The sequence below is a fragment of the Xyrauchen texanus genome, chromosome 48 (genome assembly GCF_025860055.1).
Source record: "Xyrauchen texanus isolate HMW12.3.18 chromosome 48, RBS_HiC_50CHRs, whole genome shotgun sequence".
NCBI classification, from domain to species: Eukaryota; Metazoa; Chordata; class Actinopteri; order Cypriniformes; family Catostomidae; genus Xyrauchen; species Xyrauchen texanus.
The window spans coordinates 2,395,436-2,412,737 of record NC_068323.1 but is presented as its reverse complement, the minus strand read 5'-3'; the positions used below and the strand labels follow the sequence as shown (position 1 = coordinate 2,412,737).

At 39.1% G+C, this 17,302-nt stretch overlaps 2 protein-coding genes and 1 long non-coding RNA gene across 4 annotated transcripts in view; 1 reads left to right on the top strand and 2 right to left on the bottom strand.

Moving 5' to 3' along the window:
- The window catches only part of LOC127640019 (uncharacterized), an 88,830-nt gene extending 86,610 nt beyond the window's left edge, over positions 1-2,220 (bottom strand). For both annotated transcript variants that reach the window (XR_007970047.1, XR_007970046.1), the window contains exons 1-2: positions 2,179-2,220; positions 488-855 (exon numbers count right to left, since the gene is read on the bottom strand). This is a non-coding gene — a long non-coding RNA (uncharacterized LOC127640019). The remainder of the gene's footprint in view (positions 1-487; positions 856-2,178) is intronic.
- The window catches only part of LOC127639461 (SLAM family member 9-like), a 235,745-nt gene that overhangs the window by 176,337 nt on the left and 42,106 nt on the right, over positions 1-17,302 (bottom strand). The gene's annotated exons all lie outside the window — the stretch shown is intronic.
- The window catches only part of LOC127640016 (uncharacterized), a 59,211-nt gene that overhangs the window by 28,588 nt on the left and 13,321 nt on the right, over positions 1-17,302 (top strand). The window lies entirely within an intron of this gene.

Genomic DNA, 17,302 nt, shown 5'->3' with positions numbered 1-17,302 from the left:
CATTTTACTTTCTAACACATATTGAGACATTGTTACAACATTAATTTTATATTTAATGTTCAAATAATGTTTTGGCAGATAGAACCTTATAATTCTAAGCGAAAAGTGTTTTTTTAGAATTAGAAGGTTCTATCTGCATTTGACCCATTCTAAAAATCCCCATTTACAAATTTGAGAGGATTTTGATATTGTATATTTAGAATACATATAGGGTCCCTGTTATTTTCATGTTTGAAAGAAACTTGTTCCCCATATAAATTTTCCTATATGTAATGCAAAAACTTTAAAGCTCAATATCTCAAAACTGCTCAGAACGCAGATAGAACCTTATAATTCCAAGGGGACGAAATGTCTCTTATTTCAAGTCCTCGTTTACTTTAAACCAAATGTCAATGTATGTATTCCCTTTTCATTCTTGCTGTTCACATTTTAATAACTGCAGCTCTTAAAAGTCATACTACATCATGTGTGTGTTAACTGCCGTTACCTCGCTTTACTCGTTCTAGGTCCGAAAGAACTTTCCTCCACTGTCCGACGTAGTGTCTGCATCGAAGTGTCCAATCTTCACCTGCACCACGTCCAGACCACCTCACTGTCCAATGTGAGGCCGCTCACCGACCTCCGTCGTCTATGGCGTCCGTCCTCAACACGTCCAGACCACCTCACTGTCCAATGTGAGGCCCAAAGTGCTCGATTCCGACGTCCGCTACCGATCACTGCAGTCCGTCACCGATCACCGCCGTCCGTCACCGACCTCCGCCCGTCATCACTGCTTCCTGGCCGCCTCACTGTCCAATGTGAGGACCGCTGCGCCCGTAGGTCTACTGGCCCAATGCGTTTCCATTCAGCCGATCACTGTCGAAACAAGGTGCACGAACAGCACAAGGATTGTGTCGTTTAAACTTGATCAGTCTTTTCCTCATACAGAGGTGGTTTTTGACTAATTGTTGGCGCACGTTTAAGTTGTTTTGCACGCGTGTTGCGGGCGTGCTGTTTCCTTGTGGCTTAAAATAATAAAATAAGGTAAAATAATAAACTTTCAAAAGTCTGAACTTAAAGTCGGATATGCCAATCCATTTATTAACATAACGAATATAAAACATTTAATAATAAACTTAACTCAAGTCAGTCTCCATGATTACACGCCGTGCCTCATGGTCAAAAACCATGCACCTCCCCGTGTGCCACACCTGCACTAATTAACCCCTGTCTTAAGTAGACTCGTGGCAGAACACAGCACCACCCCATCCCAATACACAGAATGGCTCCAACAGGAGATATCTGGATATTTGCTGACGGTATATGATATTAGTTTGATTGATATTTGCCTTTTTATCATTAAACAAGTCAGTTAAAGTTACAGGGAACTGTTGAGGAGAGAGAGAGAATGAAACAGATGAGCAGTTTAATATTATGAGCTCAAACGCGATATTGTCTGAATTATCGCTCTCGGCAATATATCAGTCGACCACTAACTAAGACCAAACTAATCCTTACTCATCTACTTTTGTATTTACTATTATTAGATATTAACGTGCTATTAAGTGTGAAAAATCATTTTAAAATGCAGATCATTTACACTTTTAGAATTTAACCTCCTTATTATACATGATAAATGGTGAATCTATGTACTGATGATCATTGTCCCATGTGTGTCAAACATGTTGAGTGATCCAAACATCATCTGCAGCCTGAAACTGTTGAATGCACTTAACTGCATAGAGAGATATATGATGCTCCCTTGCTCCCTATTTAGTGAATGACTTAACCTCCAGTGTGCTGTCTGTCTGCACTGGTCTCAGAACAGTTTGAAATGCACCTTATTTTCATCCTAACTCCATATAAAGCCTCTGAAAGCAAATATATAAGAATGTATATACTAATGTTAATGAATAGAACAGTATTGTAAAGTGATAACAGAATAAAATAACAAAATATATATTAATATGAAGCTAAATGACCCACAGATGTGTTAATGTTGAAACATATTCAAAATAACAAACATGTTTTTTCAACTTTTGGGAATGTGGTCCTAATTTCCTCATATGTGGACATCATGTTTATCAGCACGCTGACACAAGAAAAACAAATATAATCTTTAAATCACAAATCAAAGGAAATTAGAGACTCTTTACAATCAAACAGATTTCAATCAAAAAACTTAAAGAGGTTTCTTACCAGAGGCACTTTTGTTGGCGCAGCGCCAGTAGCAGCACTTCCTGTAAATCACTTCCTGTCAATCGACGTCATGCTGTTGTGTCACGTGTCACGCTGCGCCAGAAGATTAACCCTTAAATTACTGTGATGAGTTTTGTCAACAGTATTGAGTCGGTTTTAACTCATTTAATTAATGTGTTGCATATAGCGAAGCTAAAATACAAAGTCCACACATGTGGATGTGGTGTCGCATGATAATAAAGATGTTTGTTTGTGTCTGCAGGTGTGTTTGGTGTTGATCCAGATAAAGTGAAGTCAGTGTCAGTGATGGAGGGAGATTCTGTCACTTTACACACTGATGATTCTGAAATACTGAGAGATGATGATGTTTTACACTGGATGTTTGGAGCTCAGAATCCAGATACTGTTATAGCACAAATCAACAGAGAAGCAAATATAACCTCAATAATGGATGAACAGTTGAGATTCAGACTGCAGCTGAACAATCAGACTGGAGATCTCACCATCACAAACATCACAACCGCACACACTGGACTTTATAAAGTACAGATCAGCAGAAACACAATATCATTTAATATATTCAATGTGACTGTTTATGGTGAGTACAGAATAACATCAGTGTCCTCTTCATATTTCATTCTCACATCATCATCATACTATTATAAATATCAAAAACAATATAAATCATGCAATGTAATGAGAAGACTGAAGGTCTGACACTCTTGTCTTCTGAGACTCACAGATCACAATAAACTGCGACTGATTATGATGAAACTGATGTTTGATGTTTATTTTATTGACTCTGAATTATCTTTCCAGCTCGTCTGCCGGTTCCTGTGATCATCAGAGACTCTTCTCAATGTTCTTCAAGCTCTAAATGTGTGTTGGTGTGTTCAGTGGTGAATGTGACACAGGTGACTCTCTCCTGGTACAAAGGAAACAGTTTATTGTCCTCCATCAGTGTGTCTGATCTCAACAGAAGTCTCTCTCTACATCTGGAGTGTGTCGATGATTCTTACAGCTGTGTGATCAACAATCCCATCAGAAACCAGACTAAACATCTCAACATTACTGAAGTCTGTCAGCCGTGTTCAGGTGGTGAGTTTATTGTTTGTTTACAGTCTCTGAAAATGCAAATTAATTTCTTTGATTCACTGTTGTGAGTTCTGATTGAAGTTAAACTAGTCGAAACTATTTCAATATTAGTTCATAAACCGGCTCAGTCCAGCTATCATCTGTTTGTTCTGTTGTTTCCTCAGATTGTGTTCACTGTTGTGCTTTCACTGAAGCTGTGATCCGATTGGTCCTCTCTGCTCTGGTGGGCGTGGCTTCTGTTGCTGTACTAGTTTATGACATCACATCCAGAAGAGAAGTGACATCACCATCATGAAGTGTCAAAACACATGAATATTAATTAGGATATGTGCAGACAATGCCAAATAATATTTTACTGCTTTTGAGTTTATCGTCACACTTGATGAAATGTATGTACATCTCTGTGACGCGCTCATGAGAGGGATTACATAAGCTTGTTGGTAAGGTCACTCAAAACAAGATAAGACACTGTTTAGCTATTATGCCACTCACAGCTGGCACCAGCTTCAGATGTGCCCAAACAGTATCCACATTTAAATATCATGGGGTTTATTAATCTTAAAGATCCCTGGAGCACCTCTTCAGTGTTTCCACATCCGAAACTCCGGGTCAAATGTTTATGTTCATCTTTTTACTACTTGTTGAACATGTAATTGTATGTATCTTTTATTGTCTTTATCATGTCTGTGTGAAGCACTTTCAATTTCCACTGTGTATGAAAATAAACTTTCCTTACATTGATTGTAAGAGTGCATTTCCCTTAACTGTCTGAATGAGCCACTGGAAGCAGTGAAGCACCTTTCAAAATTAAGAGTCCCCGCTGTTTTTGGGGCTTGTTTATAGCTAAAAGTCCCGTGTTAAGAATCAGAATCAGAAAAAGCTTTATTGCCAAGTACGTTTTTTACACATACAAGGAATATGTTTTGGTGTTGTAGGCACGTGTCACACATTCTCTAAATATAAGAAAGTTAAGGAGAAACAGTATTAAAATAAGCAATATAAATAAATATGTCCACACAGTATATATTAAAAGTAAGAATAAAATAAAAGAGCAGCAGAGTAAGTACAGTGGCATGTAGAACCAGAAGTGGAGTGTGGAGAGTGTCAGTATGGGTACCGGGCCTTGTTGATAAGGCTAGTGGCGGATGGGAAGAAACTGTTCTTGTGGCGTGAGGTTTTTTCCTGATGGACCTCAGCCTTCTGCCAGAGGGGAGTGTCTCAAAGAGATTGTAGCCGGGGTGGGAGAGATCAGCCACAATCTTTCCAGCACGCTTCAGGGTGTATATTGCATATTGCAGCCAATCACCTTCTCTGCAGACTGGATAACAAGCTGTAGTCTGCCCTTGTCCTTGGCAGTAGTAGCAGCGTACCAGATAGTGATGGAGGATGTGAGAATGGACTCAATGATGGCTGTGAAGAAGTGCACCATCATTGTCTTTGGCAGGTTGAATTTCTTCAGCTGCCGCAGGAAGTACATTCTCTGTTGTGCTTTCTTGATGAGGGAGTTGATGTTCAGCTCCCACCTGAAGTCCTGGGAGATGATAGTTCCCAGGAAGCGGAAAGACTCCACAGTGTCAATTGAGGAGTCACAGAGGGTGATGGGGGCAGGTGAGGCTGAGTTCTTCCTGAAGTCCACAACCATCTCCACTCTCTTTAGAGCGTTGAGCTCAAGGTTGTTTTGGTTACACCAGGTCACCAGGTGGTCAACCTCTCACCTGTAGGTGGACTCGTCACCATCAGAGATGAGTTCGATGAGGGAGGTGTTGTCCGTAAACTTCAGAAGCTTGACGGACTGGTGACTGGAGGTGCAGGTGTTAGTGTACAGGGAGAAGAGCAGAGGAGAAAGAACGCAGCCCTGGGGGGATCCAGTGCTAATGGTCTATGAGTCGGAGACGTGTTTCCCCAGCTTCACATGCTGCTTCCTGTCAGACAGGAAGTCAGTGATCCACCTGCAGGTGGATTCAGGCACACTTAGCTGGGAGAGCTTCTCCTGGAGCAGAGCCGGGATGATGGTGTTTAAGGCAGAGCTGAAATCCACAAACAGGATCCTGGCATAGGTTCCTGTGGAGTCCAGGTGCTGGAGGAGGTAGTGGAGGGCCAAGTTAACTGCGTCGTTTACAGACCTGTTGGCTCTATATGCAAACTGCAGGGGGTCCAGGAGGGGGTCGGTGAAGTCTTTGAGGTGTGAAAGCACAAGGCGCTCAAAGGACTTCATAACCACAGGGGTCAGGGCGATGGGTCTGAAGTCATTAAGTCCTGTGGTCCTTGACTTCTTGGGAACAGGGATGATAGTTGAGGACTTGAAGCAGGCTGGCATGTCTCCAGTGAGGTGTTGAAAATGTCTGTGAACACTGGAGATAGCTGATCAGCGCAGTGCTTCAAGCTGGATGGGGAGACAGCATCCGGTCCAGCAGCTTTCCGGGGATTCTGTCTCCTGAAGAGTTTGTTGACATCCCTCTCATGGATGGAAAGAATCGGCACTGAGGGGGTGGGGGGTGGAGGGGTGTACCTTTAAGTTAGGCATTGGTGGGGGTGCCTAGGCCCCTGCTGAGGTGGGGAGGTGGGGGTGATGCACTGTAGCTGGAGCTGTTGGAAGGTGTCGTGGGGTATGGTTTCAGGACTTTCCCTTTGTTGGGAGGTGTCGTGCGGAATGGTTACAGGACTGTCCCTTTGTCTTTCAAAGCAGCAGTAAAACTCGTTCAGGTCGTTGGCTAGGTGTCGGTCATTGATGGGCTGGTGGGGCTTTAGGCTTGTAGTTGGTGATTTGCTTGAGCCCTTTACAGACAGACGTAGAGTCGTTGGCTGAGAGCTGGTGTTGGAGCTTCTCAGAGTACCGTCGTTTAGCCTCTTTCACCACCTTGCTAAACTTGTACTTCGCCTCTTTAAATCTGTCTTTGTCCCTACTCCTGAAGGCCTCTTCCTTATCAAACCTTAACCTTCTGAGTTTGGCTGTAAACCAGGGTTTGTCATTGTTGTAACTCACCCTGGTGCGTGATGGAATACGGCAGTCTTCACAGAAGTTAATATATGATGTCACAGCCTCGGTGTACTCATCCAGACTGTTTGTAGCAGTCCTGAACACATCCCAGTCAGTGGTGTCAAAACATGTCTGGAGATCCTCCACAGCCTCACTGGTCCACTTCCTTGATGTCCTTACTACAGGTTTGCAGAGCTTTAGTTTCTGCCTGTATGCAGGAATCAGGTGGACCATGACGTGGTCAGAGTGTTCCAGTGCAGCACGGGGGATGGCAAGATAAGCATTCCTGACAGTGGTATAACAGTGATCCAGAATGATCTCCTCTCTGGTTGGGCATTTAATAAACTGTCTGAATTTAGAGAGTTCATGACTGGTTTCCTTTGTTAAAGTCACCAAGGACAAAAACTAAAGAGTCCGGGTTGGTCCACTCCACACACAGTATCTGGTCGGCGAGCATGCGCTGTGCGACCTGCACGCTGGTCTGCCGCGGATGTAAACACCGACAAGAATGAATGAAGCAAACTCACGGGGTGAATAAAAAGGCTTAAAGTTTATGATGAAAGATTCCAGGTCAGGAGAACTGTGCTACTGGATCACTGTCACACCATTGCACCAACCGCTGTTGATGTAAAAACAGATTCCTCCACCTTTAGTTTTGCCAGAAAGTTCTGTGTCTCGGTCCGCTCAGTAAATTTGGAAGCTTGCCAGCTGCAACGCAGAGTCCAGGAATTAAGGGTGGTCACACTACACTTTATTCTGCTATACTGACAGAGGTATAGATTCCAGGTGGGATGAGGGGTGGTTACGATATTTCGTCATCATCACTGTTCTAGTGGGTATGAAGAATCTCATCTAAAAACTACTCATGCATTTATTTACTTGTAGTGTAAATAAACTACAGTTACTTTTACCTTTGATTGTGTTATTTTTAAGTTTATTATTAAGTATTGTAATCAAATGTTCAGTGTATGTTGTACACACAATATGTCAAAATATTTTAAACATGAAGCACAAATTATTTAGACTTTAAGCTGCATACAGATACGAGGATGTTTGACTAATGCCATCTTTACACGGCAAAGGTGGCACAGAAGTGGCATCTATGTGTATTTGTCTATATATATAAAATGGTATGAGATTAATGTTTTCAATGAATAGAATATAGAAATATGAAATAAATGAGAATATGAAGTTATACTTTTAAATTATCAAAGTTATGCTCTATCATGACATCAACAATGTTTAAAGCTGCTCTGATACTGTAATAACACAGAACCAAAGCAGCATCAGAACTGAGGCGGGTCAGAGCGGGCATCATTTAGGCTGGCATTTATGCGCTCAATGAATACACAAGAAATCTAAATGTAGAAGTGTTTTCACCTGATTCGTGTGTGATGTTCCAGAGAGGATTGTGCTGAGACAGACATCATTAAATGCTGTGTTGAGATCTCTTATTTAAAAAGGACATTAAATACAATCAGTCTCGTGATGTTTATTGAACTGCAGTTTCTTCAGCTCACCAGTAGAGTTCACAATCACACAGCTTTCTAATCCACTTCAAGCACATCATGACAGGTCACACATAGACAGCCCAAAGTTTGGATTAATGTACAGATTTAGCTGTTTTGGAAGGAAATTGGTACTTTAATTCACCAAAGTGGCATTCAACTGATCACAAGTATAGTCAGGACATTACTGATGTAAAAAACAGCACATAACTATCTGAAAAAGTCATTTTTGATCAATTCTAGACAGCAGCATCACTCCAACACCTTATCCTCGAGTACTCGTGTTAAATTGATCATTTGGTGCTAGAAAATCACTTGCCATTATATCAAATACAGCTGAAAGATATTTGGTCCATTAAATTAAGCTGAACTTTGTCTTTGTTTTTGAGTTGTCACATTATGCAATAGACTGGCATGTCTCAAGGTCAATATTAGGTCAAAAATGTCAAAAAAGAAACTGCTTTCACTAGAAACTAGAAACTGTGCTGCAACAAGTCTGAGTCCTACAGCTAGAAACACAAAGCACAACTGTCTCTAACAAGGACAGAAAGAGATGAGGAAGACCAGATGTACAACTAAACAAGAGGAGAAGTACATCAGAGTCTCTAGTTTTAGAAAAAAGATGCCTCACATGTCCTCCGCTGACAGCTTCATTGAATTCTACACGCTCAACACCAGTTTCATGTACAACTGTAAAGAGAAGACTCTTATGGGAAGAATTGCAAAGAAAAAGTGTGGGGTGAAAGTTCAAGTGCTACAGGAAGTGTGGGGTGAAATGTCACCTGAGTATCTGAACAAACTGACCGCTAGAATAACAAGGAAGCTGTCATTGCTGCACGTGAAGGATTTTTTGATGAGAACTCTTTGAAGTAGTTTAAAAAGTTCAAATTGTAATAGTAATTTTTCACGTTATTAATGTCCTGACTATACATTGTGATCAGTTGAAGAATGCCACTTTGCTAAATAAAAGTATCAATTTCTTTCCATAAGAGGAAAATCTGTACATTATTCCAAACTTTTGGCTGCCAGGGAATGTTTGTATATACAGTATCTCACAAAAGTGAGTACACCCCTCACATTTTTGTAAATATTTGATTATATCTTTTCATGTGACAACACTGAAGAAATGACACTTTACTACAATGTAAAGTAGTGAGTGTACAGCTTGTGTAACAGTGTACATTTGCTGTCCCTCAAAATAACAACACACAGCCATTAATGTCTATACAGCTGGCAACAAAAGTGAGTACACCCCTAAGTGAAAATGTCAAAATTGGGCCCATTAGCCATTTTCCCTCCTCGGTGTCATGTGACTCGTTAATATTACAAGGTCTCAGGTGTGAATGGGGAGCAGGTTTGTTCAATTTGGTGTTATCACTTTCACACTCCCTCGTACTGGTCACTGGAAGTTCAACATGGCACCTCATGGCAAAGAACTCTCTGAGGATCTGAAAAAAAGAATTGTTGCTCTACATAAAGATGGCCTAGGCTATAAGAAGATTGCCAAGACCCTGACACTGAGCTGCAGCACGGTGGCCAAGACCATACAGCGGTTTAACAGGACAGGTTCCACTCAGAACAGGCCTCGCCATGGTCGAAGTTGAGTGCACGTGCTCAGTGTCTTATCCAGAAGTTGTCTTTGGGAAATAGACGTATGAAGGGGTGGGGGGGTCAGCCTGTCAGTGCTCAGACCATACGCCGCACACTGCATCAAATTGGTCTGCATGGCTGTTGTCCAAGAAGGAAGCCTCTTCTAAAGATGATGCACAAGAAAGCCCGCAAACAGTTTGCTGAAGACAAGCAGACTAACGACATGGATTACTGGAACTATGTCCTGTGGTCTTATGAGACCAATATAAACTTATTTGGTTCAGATGGTGTCAAGCGTGTGTGGCGGCAAGCAGGCAAGCAGGTGATAAGTACAAAAACAACTGTGTCTTGTCTACAGTCAAGCATGGTGGTGGGAGTGTCATGGTCTGGGGCTGCATGAGTGCTGCCGGCACTGGGGAGCTACAGTTCATTGAAGGAACCATGAATGCCAACAAGTACTGTGACATACTGAAGCAGAGCATGATCCCCTCCCTTCAGAGACTGGGCCGCAGGGCAGTATTCCAGGATGATAATGACCCCAAACACACCTCCAAGACGACCACTGCCTTGCTAAAAAAGTTGAGGGTGAAGGTGATGGACTGGCCAAGCATGTTTCCAGACCTAAACCCTATTGAGCATCTGTTGGGCATCCTCAAATGGAAGGTGGAGGAGCACAAGGTCTCGAACATCCACCAGCTCTGTGATGTCATCATGGAGGTGTGGAAGAGGACTCCAGTGGAAACCTGTGAAGCTCTGGTGAACTCCATGCCCAAGAGGCTTAAAGCAGTGCTGGAAAATAATGGTGGGCACACAAAATATTGACACTTTGGGCCCAATTTGGACATTTTCACTTAGGGGTGTACTCACTTTTGTTGCCAGCGGTTTAGACATTAATGGATGTGTGTTGAGTTATTTTGAGGGGACAGTGAACTGTTATACAAGCTGTACACTCACTACTTTACATTGTAGCAAAGTGTCATTTCTTCAGTGTTGTCACATGAAAAGATATAATCAAATATTTGCAAAAATGTGAGGGTGTACTCACTTTTGTGAAATACTGTATATACTCACCTGTGATATTAGTTGAAATGGGGAAAAGCCATTATATATGAATAATTAAACTTACTTTAAATTATTGGAACACAACTGAGGATTGTCCTGCTATTAGAGGACTATATGAATGTTTGGAGTTTGTCAAATCAAAGAAAAAGTTTGTAAGTTATATAAGACAGCGTTTAATATGGGCTGAAAAGTTTAAGATTTTAAATATTGCTCCTGCTAATAATCCTGGAAGGGTGTTTGTCCGGGATGGCTACTGTCTACAGTAGATGTGGATTTTGGTCATGATGATAAAGAAGATCTCAAAGAAACAGATGATGATTATATAAATACTAAATATATTTCAGTTCTTCAAGTTTATACCGATGGATCCAAAGATCCTGATAGTAATCGTTGTGTTGTGTTATGTATATTTCTCAACTAAGATGAAGATGATTGATCTGTTTTACAGCTGAAACAGTAGATTCACATTCTGTGGGCATTAGAACGGGCAGAGGATGTTAGACCAACAGGATGGTTATTTGCTCTTCTTCAGTTTTAATCGGTGTAATAAAAGACAATCCACTGCAGATCTTATTTTAGATCTGTTTTTAAGATTGCACCGGATTAGTTGTTCAGAATGTGACAGATTTATTTGGTTATCTGCACATAATGGAATTAAGGGCAATGAAGAAGCAGATACACTTGCTAAAGAGTCATTAAAACAAGAGAAAGTCGGAATTAGAGTGGAATTTGAAGGAACTGAATTAAGAAGTAAACTGGTGTCAGGTATTGGGATACTATGACATCATCAATGGGAAGAAGACAGCAGACATCTTTTCTCAATACAGCCACATGTTAAAACTCATTTCAGGAAATAAACGATTCCAACAGTGTTGATGTCCAGATTTAGGTTTGGCCACTGCAGATTGAATGCAACTCTTTATATTATAGAGAAACATCTGGATGATTGTGTGATGTATGTTGAGAGTCTGAAACTGTATCACAAGTATGACTTGAATGTTTGAAATTTGATAGTGCTAGCTAGTGAGAGTCTTTCCTGTCCATGTGCTAACATTGTGATTAGTCATCAGTGGAAATGTGTCCTCATATAACGGTCTGGACTAACAGAAACGCTCAAATCTCCCCTAACACCGGTGGATTATATCACAACAATACGAGCATCTCTGACAAATGAATGACAACGGGAAGATGCAGTTTCTGTTAAACAGGAGTTTGCTTGCCATCCAAATCAATTGTTCAATCTGAATTGTGTAACTTTACAATTTTAAAATACTTTCTCCTGTTCCAGTTTAATATTAGTGATGGGTGTGTTTGTGTAACTCTGTTTGGTGGTGCAGAAATGACAGACTTCAGTTTAGCAACACTTGTTACTCTGGTTACTCCGGAGTAGTGTCCCAAACATAACAGCTGCATCAATCATAACTGAACAGCTGAAGTGGATTGTAAATTGTAATTTTTTTTTTTTTGTGGTGTGGCCATTGAAAATGTTGACAGGGCAAATAACAATCATGAACCGACAAAATCGTCGAGTCCTGTTTTGTTCCATTGAAGACAGAAAGTAATTTGGGTTTAGAGTAATGATGACACAGAATTGATCATAAAAAGCAAGAACTGGGCTACTAGCTGTCCGCAGCGCTGTGGCTCATCGTCTCGCTCTGCCGGTACGTAGTGAAATCATAAAGTGAACCCTCTCGCTGTCGGATCGTAAATGGGGGTGATATTTTAGGTAAAAACTGCACTGCATGAGAAAGCCCGCAATTATCAGAAGACCCATCAAACCTCTCGGGAGGTATAAAACTAGCTGCTCCGCAGTGTATTGGGAGTATCAGCGGGTTCAGGAATAGGTACAGGTGGAATCGAAGCTGGAGGTGGAACAGGATTTAATTGATCAGAGCACGTACCGTTTGCAGTATTTCTTGGATCTGCTGTCCCTGGGTGGTCAACGCCTGTTCATGCCTCCCAACAGTAGATCCTTGAGGCGAAATTGCCGCACACATCCATTCTAAAGAACCTTGGAGGTTTTCCGCTGAATCAAACAGAAATGATCTTTATCTGTTGAGTGCCAATTTGACTGTTTTTGCATGACGTCACGACTGTCAAATCTGAAAAGAATTCAACGTTTTCTTACATGTAATTACGAGCTCAACAAAGAAGTGAAAGTTAGAAACTCAGACATGACATAAATGCAGCATTATTACTCTTCTGTCACAACAACTTCTTTAAAGATGAAATTCTTTGAAATAAAGCTACAGGTCAGACTGGTCGAACCAGCCGTCAATCATCATCTAAGCAGATCAATAAAAGCTTTAAAGCATCTAAAGAACAAAGCGTATGTGTACACACAATAACCGCCAGAAGTTCAAAATATTAATACATTTTACACAAAGAGGAGAATTATTATTAGTGCATTTTCAGTCTGTTTGTGGGACTCATTTGTAAATTGTGAAGTTGTCGAGTCATTAGTTTGAGAAGGAAAGAGCATGTTTAACTATCTGTAGCATAAAACTGAAGATCTGTTTGTGTAATACATATAAAATCAGTTTAATATGAGACAATAAACTATATATAAACTGCCTTTAGAAAATGAGACTGTAAGAGGAAATTCTGTTTCTGTTTTAAAACCAGTGAATGTTTCTATTGTGATTGTTGATGACTCTGTGTTCCTGTCTTCAGAGAGGAAATCAGAGATTAAGAAGACTGAGGAGATTGAGTCTACTCCCGGTCGATCACATTCAGGTGTGTCAGTGTTTATTTAATGAGATGATCTGGATGTCATAAATGATTTGAATATGTTTAATAGATCTTACACACTGTAACACATGATTGACAGAATGTGTTGTTATATTCAATCGTTTCTCTTAGATGTATTTAAGACATTGAAGAAACACATTCTGTATAATCTTCTATATTATCATCATGAGTGTTTATTTATGAGCCTCTATCTAGTGTTAGTGTTTATTTATGAATACAGATAGATAGCCCCGCCCCAGCTCACGCCATTGGTGGAGTCAGTGTTGTTGTCAGGTGTCACTCAGAACAGGAGGAATGTTTTATAGACACAGAGACACAGTGTTCACAGTAAAACATTAACCAATGAATGATGGTCTTACAGTCTCTGTTTATTAAACACACTGCAGCTTTAAATACTGATTGATTGATCGATTGATTATCAGTGATAAAAGTGTTTCACTTTATAGAAGTTAATGTTTGTTTCTCTTTATCTTTTTAGATTCTATCATCATCATCATTACGGCGTGTACGGCTGCAGTATTAATTGTTATAATCTCAGCTGTGATCTGCTTCAGGAAACACAGAGAGGATCTAAAAGGCAAGTGTTGTCTTTATATTAAACTGCAAACTAAATCACAGTTAGATTCACTGATGTTGTGGTTAATGATAATGATTAAGAAAGACATTATTACAAATCATCTCTTTTTCTCCAGCTTTAATAAAAGTGCAGACTTCTGAAACTGACGTTCTGACTGAAAAAAGACGACTTCAGGACAAAATTCAGCAACAAGTTTGAAGGTTAACTAACCTGAAAAGACTTTTTAATGGCAGGTTTTGACGACACTTTATTGACCTCATGATGTGTTTTAATGAACAATGTCCTGCTGTACTATCTTTTGTATATTTATTGTATATTTATTGTCTTTATTAAGTGTTTTTTACTTGAAGAACAATAAAGATTGTGAATAATTTAATTACATTTTAAATGTCACAACACAATTAAAAGCATATGTGATAATCCAGAGGAAAATAAACTCATCTCTGAGGAAACCGAATCAAGAGTGTTTGATTATCGTGTCATTAATCCTGCGTACACCACCTCATCCTCTTCTGGAACTTTCTGTAGGAAAACACAAGACACAGAAGACACAATAAGAAATATGATGATGATATATTCTCAGATTAATAATAGAAACTGCACATTTATTGAGATTATAGTTTCAGTCAGCAGTACTTCACAAACTCTTTGACTATAAATCATGATTATAATGTGAATTTTGCTCATCTGTGTGTAATACATGTTTTATTTGAGTAAAGTGAGATGTTGTTGGGTAATGTTTACAATGAAAGGATTATGAAGATTAATGATTAAGTGTCTCTGAATTCACGGCACGTACTGTAGATACAGTGTCTTTAACTCTTTATCTGCTAAATTCATTTATTATGTATTTCAATTTAAGAGACTGAAGTAATAGAAGTTTTATTCACTGTTTTATTGGATTACTGTTGAAAGAACGTTACTGTACAGTTTATAGTGAGTTATTTATCTTTTAACGTTTAACAACAGAGAACTTGCTTAACATTATTGATATATATTATTATTATCATCATTATTGCAATACAATATGATTTCTATATGAATATTCCTTTAAATCATCTCTTTACATTAACATGACCAAAACCATCTGCATATTTAAACAGTTTCTGTCCTGAATCTGTATTGCATTAGTGCAGCCAGGAAATACTGCAGGTTATAATATACTAGGTATGTACAAACATATGCTTCTTATTTTTAATTGATATGCAGAGTTCATTAAATCATTCAACCAGCAGGGGGCTCCTAAACCTCCGGAGGCCCCAAACATTTGTGTAGTTTCAATGGTGAGTATCATGCTACAGCTTGTAATGTATGGACGCTGAGTAACTGCTCTATCAGTGTCTGACCTGACATAGAAAGAGATGTAAAAACAGGACATTGTTGTGAACTTTCACCTGATCATGAATAAAGGTCATGTGCTTTCTGTAGGGAGGGGTGTATTGATGTATCAAGACTCTCGATTTGGGACAATCCTCACATTTAAATATTGCTCCTTGTGTTTATATTGATTTTATTACTTATACAGAAAATGAATGAATGTCATAAGCTCAGGGAGGATTATGACTATAAGGGCCCCGGGGCCAATTATCTCTTAAAGTTGAGATCTATGCATTTACATTCATTTAAGTCTCTTTTAATTCTTGCTTTGGTATTTACAGTCAGATTAATTCAAACACACAGATGTGGTAAAGAAACCACTGAACAGCCCCTGCTCTTAAAGAGACAAAAACATTTTAACTTTTGTTATACATAATGTGAACTCAATGTAAATGCTACAAATCATGATACAAAAGGGAAAAAAACAAGCATGTAACATTTAAGTAAGTATTTTAATTTCATAAAACTTTGAATATTAAAGAATTTAACAAATAGACTCCTACATCATGTAAATAACGGTCTGGTGAAACTTGAAGAGTTAAAGCAGTTCTGGCTCACGCTGAAATATCTTTTCTAACTCATCTGAATGATGGGGTGCGTTCCATACAGAAGTGATCATCCCTAAACCCTATTTACTTCAAAAATGTTACCCTCCATCATCAGAGCTTCAATGGACTGAAAGGTGTGGAGTTCAAAAATAGTGGTCATTTGGTCATTTTTTGGGAAATTCTGTTTGGAAAGATCCTACAGCTTGGCTGCCATTATTATTCTCCCATCGAAAAAGCCCCATGAAGGCATCATTTAAGCCTTTTCAAAGTGTCCAAAAAACCCCTAGACCACATTACATTCACAGAATGAGTAAATGAGTTAAGAGTCTGTTCCTGAATGTTCGAGATTTTAAACTTCATCTCTCAAATCTGATACACACAAGCCCTTTAATACACTTTAATATCCTCTCCTCTTTCTTTCTTAATGAAAAACCTGTAAAAATGTCAAACTTAAAGCATGTAAATCTATTTTATACTTTCAGAAAAAACATTATAGTTTATCTCAACAGACTTTACATAACTAGTTTAATCATTACCTTTGAACCACACAGTAAAATATGAATATCTTGTTTTCCCCAAACACCTAAAACAAGTCATTTTTTTGTAATGTGGAGCAAACATGCAGTTATAGTAATGAATATTATAATGAACATTTCAGCCTTTATATACAATAGCTTAACCATATAAAGCCTAACATATGAAATAATAGTCTATAACAACCTATTTTTCTACAAAATAATAACATTTTAAGGACGTGTTGCTTGAATGCATGAAAACTTTCATCAGGAGACCGCACACATCTTATACACATCGTGATGATGATGTAGAGGCTTTAGAAACTCATGTACGATACGTGTGGCATTATTGGGTTAAAGAGTGCCTCAAAACTTATTTAGAAACAGGAAGGCAAAAGGGTCCCGTAAGAGGGGCCCTCATAGTCACAGGGACATGTTGAGGGGGCCTTGAATAAGCTGTGGGGCCCACACATTTACAACCTGGTCTCATAGTGAAAACGTGTCATGTGTCACCTCAATACCTCTATATCCACTTGTTATACGCGTCTCCAGGTACAATTCCCTGCAGCTTCAGGGTCAAAAACAGCTGTGTTTTTATTCACTTTCACTCAGATCAAATCAAGTGGCTGATATTGACTTTATAAATACTTATTTTTCTCTCTATTACTCCACAGACCATGCTATTTTATGATATCAACACACTTTTCTCAAAAACTATTTTGAAAAACAACACATTTTAATGATTTTATAACAGACTCAGGTACACATACTCATTCCATCATGGATGGTTTGTGCGTTTTATATAGTTGGAGGACTGCGGTTGAAGTCCAGACATAAACTCACTTGACACGTGACATTACAGAGTCATAGAAGCAGCACAAGATGATGTGGTTGCTTAAGAAAATGTACATTTTAATTTATCTTCTGCATTTTAAAACATTAATGGTAATATTTAGGCATATTTAGGCAAAACAAATAAAATAAAAAGGCTTCAGGTAACAAACGAAATTGCTTAATGTGCTAACATCTAAATAAACTGGTTTTATTCAAATAAAAAATAGGATTGAATCAACCTGACTGCATTTAGTTACACCAAAAAAGTCATTTTAAGGATCAGATCAGAT